Source organism: Schistocerca nitens, chromosome 1 (assembly GCF_023898315.1).
Source record: "Schistocerca nitens isolate TAMUIC-IGC-003100 chromosome 1, iqSchNite1.1, whole genome shotgun sequence".
In the NCBI taxonomy this organism is placed as follows: Eukaryota; Metazoa; Arthropoda; class Insecta; order Orthoptera; family Acrididae; genus Schistocerca; species Schistocerca nitens.
Genome location: NC_064614.1, coordinates 1,080,020,349 through 1,080,027,856, shown reverse-complemented (window position 1 = coordinate 1,080,027,856; position 7,508 = coordinate 1,080,020,349). Strand labels below are relative to the sequence as shown.

General features: G+C 38.0%; 1 non-coding gene across 1 annotated transcript; it reads left to right on the top strand.

The window, feature by feature from the left end:
• The first annotated feature begins 6,767 nt into the window (after nt 1–6,767).
• Nucleotides 6,768–6,841, top strand: Trnan-guu (transfer RNA asparagine (anticodon GUU)). Its single transcript has one exon. It is a non-coding gene; the product is annotated as a tRNA-Asn (tRNA).
• Nucleotides 6,842–7,508: the final 667 nt, after the last annotated feature.

Here is a 7,508-nt window from a genome sequence, read left to right as displayed (position 1 = left end):
GGTGGGAAGTGGCAACAGGTAGCAGAAGGAACAGGCTTAGAACTAAGTCTGACAGTTTTGTGGTGAATGTCAAAAATAAGTTTGACCTGTTGCTTCAGTTAGAAACTGATGAGCCTCAAGCAGAGGTAGGTGTAGACAGGACACAACAAACTTTCAATAGGAAATTGAAAAAGAATGTAGGAAAGTCACCGAAAAGGAAGAAAGTTTTGTTGTTTGGCAGTTCTCATGCCAGAGGTGTAGGCCAACTTCGGCAGGAGGAATTAGGACCAGAATACCAGGTCACAAATTTTTTCAAACCAAGTGCTAGTCTGGATCAGGTGACAGAGGATTTAGGTTCACTCTGTAAAGGATTTACCAGGGAAGACACCGTGGTTATTGTGGGAGGGCCAGGGAACAGCATCGACAGAGATCCTGGATACAGTATAGAGTGTGACCTGGTAAAGATTGCGTCGGCATCGAGACACACCAATGTTGAATTTGTATCTGTCCTGAGACGCCATGACCGGCCTCATTTGAACTCTTCTGTTGGGAGAGTTAATTTGGAGTTGGAACGGCTGCTTGGGTCGGGTGCGGGGGCTCATATTGGTGTGGTTCCTGTTGATTATCTCAGTAGGTGGGACTATACCAGGCACGGCCTACATCTCAACAGGAAAGGGAAGGGGAAACTGGCTGGGGTAATAGCAGGAAATTTAAGGGGGGGGGGGGAGGCACTGCCATGAATGGTAAAATACCAGTGGTTACAGGTGTTGGAGCAGCACCTTTTTTAGGATAGGTAAGACAGAAAGATGTCAAGTTCTACGAGAGGTCAGGATTGAAACAAATCTTCAGTTTAGGAAAGAAATTAAACAGCACAATTCTAGCACATTGGATCACCAATCACAGCTATCAATTATAAATTTTCACCAATCACCAGAAATTTTATCTCCACCAAGTTGTATCTCAGTCCTAGGTAATTGCATTGATGAATTAAAGTCACCCAACCCAGTTGACATAATCTGCCTCTCTGAACACCGTGTGACCACTGGTATAGGAACTAGGCCTAAGCACAATGAGAAACTCAGACAGGAGAGTACTGCAAATGTTAGAATAAGGAAAGGTTCTCATAAAAGTATAATTAAAAATAATGTAAGTATATTTCATCAAAATATTGGGAGTTTAAAGAATAAAGTAGATGAGCTTCTGGTTTGTTTAGAAGATTTAGAAGCTGAGAATGAAATAGATATACTATGCCTGTCTGAGCATCACATTGTTACTGATATGGATAAGGTAAATGTAAGTGGATATAAGCTCTCTGCACATGTAATGAGAGAAAATATGGAGAAAGGAGGAGTTGCCATATATGTCAAAAGTTATCATTGTGCAAAAAGTATAGAAACAAAAAAGTTTTGTGTAGAGAAACATATAGAAGCATGTGCCTGTGAGCTTAAATTAAATAAAGGCACATTTATAATTGTAACTGTATATAGGTCCCCATCAGGAAATTTTCATCTATTTCTGAAAAATTTGGACTCCTTGTTGTGCTATCTGTCAGACAGGGGGAAGCAAATTATTATTTGTGGGGACTTCAATGTAGATTCTCTGAAAGAGGGTAATAGGAAAAATGACCTTGAACTATTACTCGGTTCTTTCAATTTGACACCCGTTATTGATTTTCCTACTCGGGTGGTAAAGGATAGCAGCTCACTGATAGATAACTTCTTTATAGGCCAAGATAAGTTTAACCAGATAAATGCTCAGCCTGTTGAGAATGGTCTTTCTGATCATGGTGCACAGCTAGTTACAATATATGACATAGCTCCATTCAGCAATACTAAACAGTCCTCCAAAGTAGTACATCCAGTCAACAATTTAACAATTGCAAATTTCAGGGAAAGCCTACAGCAGTTAGACTGGGATGAGGTGTACCGTGAACCTGATGCCAATTTAAAATATAATTTATTTCATGACATTTTTGTAAATGCATTTGAAAACTGCTTCCCCAAGAAAATAGTTAAATATACTCGTAAGAAACCTTGTAACAAACCATGGCTTACTAAGGGTATAAAAATATCTTGTAACCGGAAAAGGGAAATGTATCTGACAGCAAGAAAGTGTAGTGACCCAGAAACTATCAAAAATTATAAAAACTACTGTGTTATATTAAGAAAAGTTATTAAAAAATCCAGGAGTATGTGTATCATGTCTGAAATCAGCAACTCTGATAATAAAATTAAAACAATTTGGAATATTATTAAAAGAGAAACAGGTCAACCAAGAGCAGAGGAAGACAGTATTACCATCAAATTGAATGAAAACTTTACGAACAAAAAGTCAGAAGTTGATAATATTTTTAATAATCATTTTCTAAATGTTGTGGATATAGTAGGATCCAGGTGTTCATTAGAAGATGCTGGGCTGTTAATGGAAGAGGCCATACCTATGCAATTTGATACAATTGAAATCTCACCCACTTTTCCCTCTGAAATTAGGAAAATAATAAACTTGCTTAAAAGCAAAAACTCATGGAATTGATGGCATTTCCAGCAAAATACTAAAAGCTTGTTCTCAACAGATAAGTAAGATTCTCAGCCACCTGTGTAATAGCTCTCTGGAACAGGGCATTTTCCCTGATAGACTGAAATATGCTATTGTTATACCTTTGCATAAAAAGGGGGATAGATCTGATGTCAACAATTACCGTCCAATCTCCCTTCTAACAGCTTTATCCAAAATTTTTGAGAAAGTAATGTATTCAAGAGTAGCTTCACATATCTGTAAAAATGAAGTACTAACAAAATGTCAGTTTGGTTTCCAGAAAGGTTTTTCAACAGAAAATGCCATATATGCTTTCACCAGTCAAATTTTGAATGATCTGAATAACCGAACACCACCCATTGGGATTTTTTGTGATCTCTCAAAGGCTTTTGATTGTGTAAATTATGAAATTCTGCTAGACAAGCTCAAGTATTGTGGCATGAGTGGGACAGTGCACAAATGGTTTAATTCGTACCTAACTGGAAGGGTGCAGAAAGTTGAAATAAGTAGTTCTCGTAACATGCAAAGATCAGCACATTCCTCAAACTGGGGAACTATCAAGAATGGGATTCCACAAGGGTCAGTCTTGGGTCCTTTGTTGTTCTTATTATATATTAATGACTTGCCATTCTATATTCATGAAGAGGCAAAGTTAGTTCTCTTTGCTGATGATACAAGTATAGTAATCACACCTGACAAACAAGAATTAACTGATGAAATTGTCAATACTGTCTTTCAGAAAATTACTAAGTGGTTCCTTGTAAACGGACTCTCACTGAATTTTGATAAGACACAGTACATACAGTTCCGTACAGTGAATGGTATGACGCCATTAATAAATATAGACCTTAATCAGAAGCATATAGCTAAGGTAGAATATTGCAAATTTTTAGGTGTGTCCATTGATGAGAGATTAAATTGGAAGAAACACATTGATGATCTGCTGAAACGTTTGAGTTCAGCTACTTATGCAATAAGGGTCATTGCAAATTTTGGTGATAAACATCTTAATAAATTAGCTTACTACGCCTATTTTCACTCATTGCTTTCATATGGCATCATATTTTGGGGTAATTCATCACTGAGGAATAAAGTATTTATTGCACAAAAGCGTGTAATCAGAATAATAGCTGGAGTCCACCCAAGATCATTCTGCAGACATTTATTTAAGGATCTAGGGATATTCACAGTAGCTTCTCAGTATATATACTCTCTTATGAAATTTGTTATTAACAACCAAACCCAATTCAAAAGTAATAGCAGTGTGCATAACTACAATACTAGGAGAAAGGATGATCTTCACTATTCAAGATTAAATCTAACTTTGGCACAGAAAGGGGTGAATTATACTGGCACTAAAGTCTTTGGTCACTTACCAAATAGTATCAAAAGTCTGACAGATAACCAACAAGTATTTAAGAAGAAATTAAAAGAATTTCTGAATGACAACTCCTTCTAGTCCATAGAGGAATTTTTAGATATAAATTAAGAAAAAAAACAAAAAAAAATATTAAAAAAATAAAAAAAAATAAAAATAAAAAATAAAGGAAAACAAAAAACACAATAAAATAAAGTTGTTATATTAACTTAAGTATGTTGTTAAATTAACCTAATTATGTCATGTATTGGAAAATTCGACTCGTTCCACATCATTACGAAATATCGTATTCATGATCCATGGAACTAGTATTAATCTAATCTAATCTAATCTAATCAAAGTCTGTTAATTCCAGTCGTGCGCCATAATCACGTCGGAAATCTTTTTACATGAATCACGTGAATGCAAATGACAGCTCCGCCAATGCATTTCCCTTTTGTACTTTGTGTAAGCGATAGTGCAGCCATCTGTGTGTGTGCATATCGGTATCCAGTGACTTTGTCACCTCAGTGTATATACGGGCCAGCGCCTCACCATGGTTCTTACGCTATATTTGCGCATCATTTGATCTACCACATCTACGCAGCGTTGTGTGTTGTTATAAACCTTGGTTTTCTAGAGTTTTCTTATCTGCAGCCTCATCGACTGTTACACTCGAACGCATAGAACCAAGAATAAGCATTTTCCTAGTCTTCCTTTGGAAAGATGTTAGAGTAATGTATCAATCCTGTAAATAACCAGTGAATGAAGTTCATCTTTTCTCATGGATGTTGGAACTTCCCTTTTACACCTGTTCAAAGTGGCAACGATGCATGTTTATCTCTTTTGTGCTTTTTTGTCAGCTTGAGAGATGTGAAGAAGCTGTCTGATGTAATATTTCTCCCCTTTTGTAAGTAAGGCTCCATGACTCTTAGCGTAATATCATGTCGCAGGCTAGTATCCGCATCTCTCGTTTCATCTTTTCCCAAATAAGGAAAACCACTCAGAACGTATCAAATTGCAGCGTGTGTGAGCAGCCAATACTTTATTTCTGCTTCAGAAGGTCACGACTGCAACAGTGATGTGCTACAGTTACCAGTCGAACTGTTACGTGGCAACAAGCGGACGTCCAAGACTTGATACGCGCAACTCTCTGTGATGCTCATCAGTGCTGGCAGACATAAGTGTCAAATAAACCTGGCAAAATGCATGTACGTAAGACGCGGCCAAATTGCCGCCATCGGGGACGAATAGCCGTGTAATCATCTTAAAAAATTGTAGTTAGTGAGCACATCAATTAACGCAAGTTAAACCTTCTCTAAAAGTCGCAAAATCAGAAAAACAGATAATGTATTTTAAACAAAAAAGAAATTCCCGTCTCTAAATAAAAATCGGTCAATTGGCCTCCGCCAGGAGTTCTAGTGTTAATGTAATCATTGAGCGAATTTAAAAATTTAAAATACTGTCATAATCTACTCATTACGACGTTTAATCTGACGTTAAAGGTTTAACACAAAGTGTTAAACACGGAAACTGTGTAAACCTTTATGACTTGTGGTAGCGTAACTTATGACGAGTAAATTACTTAAATCTTTTTCGTTCAGTTTAAGAATGAGAGCAATTAGTGACTTCTAAGAAACTTCACCGATAATTTCAAACCTTTTCGAAACTTATCGCTGTCATCCACCCCCAACAAAACAGACAGGAAAAAAGTTTATCGCTTACTACAGTTTCGTTGTTCATTCAGTAAAACTTCACTCTCAGGTATGACGTTTAAATTTATTATTTCTGTATTACTAACTCTATTGGCAACATATTTTGCAAAATTATATCATTGGACGACTCATAGTTCAAAAGATATGGCGTCATAAACATTGAGATACGCGAAAAACTAGCTTTTCTTAAAGCAATACTCTTCCTGTTTCTGAAAACGAGACCACTTAGCGATTTCCAGCAAACTTTAAAAATAATTTGAAGCCGTTCTATAGATAGCAATTCGATTCTTTGTAGAACTGAGGTGGGTGGTGGGAGTGTAGGTTACTGGTTCTCTAGAAGTAAAGAAAGACTATTTGAAGACGACAGAATTCCTAAACCGTTTATAGTGGAATATGTATCTGTGACTGTTAATAAAACTCAAGAAATTCCCGTAACACCTGCAACCATCATAGGGGCCTAAAGAAATGAATGTTGTTGAATGCCAGGAAATGTGGAACACCTTACTATATGGTGTGCGCTCGAACTGTTTCCAGATTTGACAGAAAGGAAGAGACAAGGCCATCTCACGCTAGCAAAACTTGATTGCCATGTTATGTCTTCAGGATAAGTAGGGGCGATGACCAATACTGTCTGTCTGTAGTGGAAACAGAACTACCGAACGTATGCAGTGCAGTGATGTTGGTGACACAACAGTGGCTTCAGAACTACAGAAATTTAAGATTTCGAGATAAAACAGTGCAGTGAGCTGAATGAATGGAAGAAAAATTCTTGAATGGAGAATTTCAGTGTTAGGTCAAAATAACGCCATAGGATGTCGCCAGAATGCCAGGAAGTGTGAAACAAGTTAGTAAATATATGTGCACGATTTGTTGTTAGACTTCTTGGTCTTAATGGGAAAGTGTCCAGACCAAATAACTATATTTTAAGCTCTAGATACAGGAACGGTGTACAACGCGTGGCAATGCTTAGAAGAGAATTTCCAGATTTACAGCACCCCGAAGTAGTCCATGGATGGTGACCAGGGAACCTTCACACTAATTGATGTTATCTCCGCTGTGGATAAACAATAAGGGCAGACGGTGAAAGAAATGTACCACTTTACCGTAGCGCGTTACGTGCCTCCAGGCACGGCGGGACGCAGTGCGCATGTCTACACACCGGAAGAGGTAGAAATTCCGCCGCCTCCGTGGCGCAATCGGCTAGCGCGTTCGGCTGTTAACCGAAAGGTTGGTGGTTCGAGCCCACCCGGGGGCGTAATTTTATTAATCTCCATTCAATCATAAATGGATTTCGTTAACAGAATTAATTATTGAAATGATAACTTGTGCACAATATTGACAGTTTCTAAAGACAGCGCATTCGGCTGTTAACCGAAACGTTGATGGTTCGATCCCACCAGTGTCCGTAATTTTATTCGTTCCCATTCATCCTTTAATGGATTTCGATAACAATTAATTATTGAAATGATAACTTGTGCACAGTATTGACAGTTTCTAAAGACGAGGCATGATAGTTGACGGGAGAAAGGATACTGACAGAAACATTAATTCGTCATCCTGTAATTGAACTTCGTCCTTCATACTTCACAAAAACAGTTTGGAAGAAAGGACCTAGCCGGCCGGAGTGGCCGAGCGGTTAAAGGCGCTATAGTCTGGAACCGCACGACCGCTACGGTCGCAGGTTCGAATCCTGCCTCGGGCATGGATGTGTGTGATGTCCTTAGGCTAGTTAGGTTTAAGTAGTTCTAAGTTCTAGGGGACTTATGACCACAGCAGTTGAGTTCCATAGTGCTCAGAGCCATTTGAACCATTTTGAAGAAAGGACCCTGTCAACGAATGATTAAATTTAGAAGGAAATTGCTTTGGACAGCGGCAAGGATATAGAATAGCATAAAAATGTCTATCAGCATCTATTTCTGTCA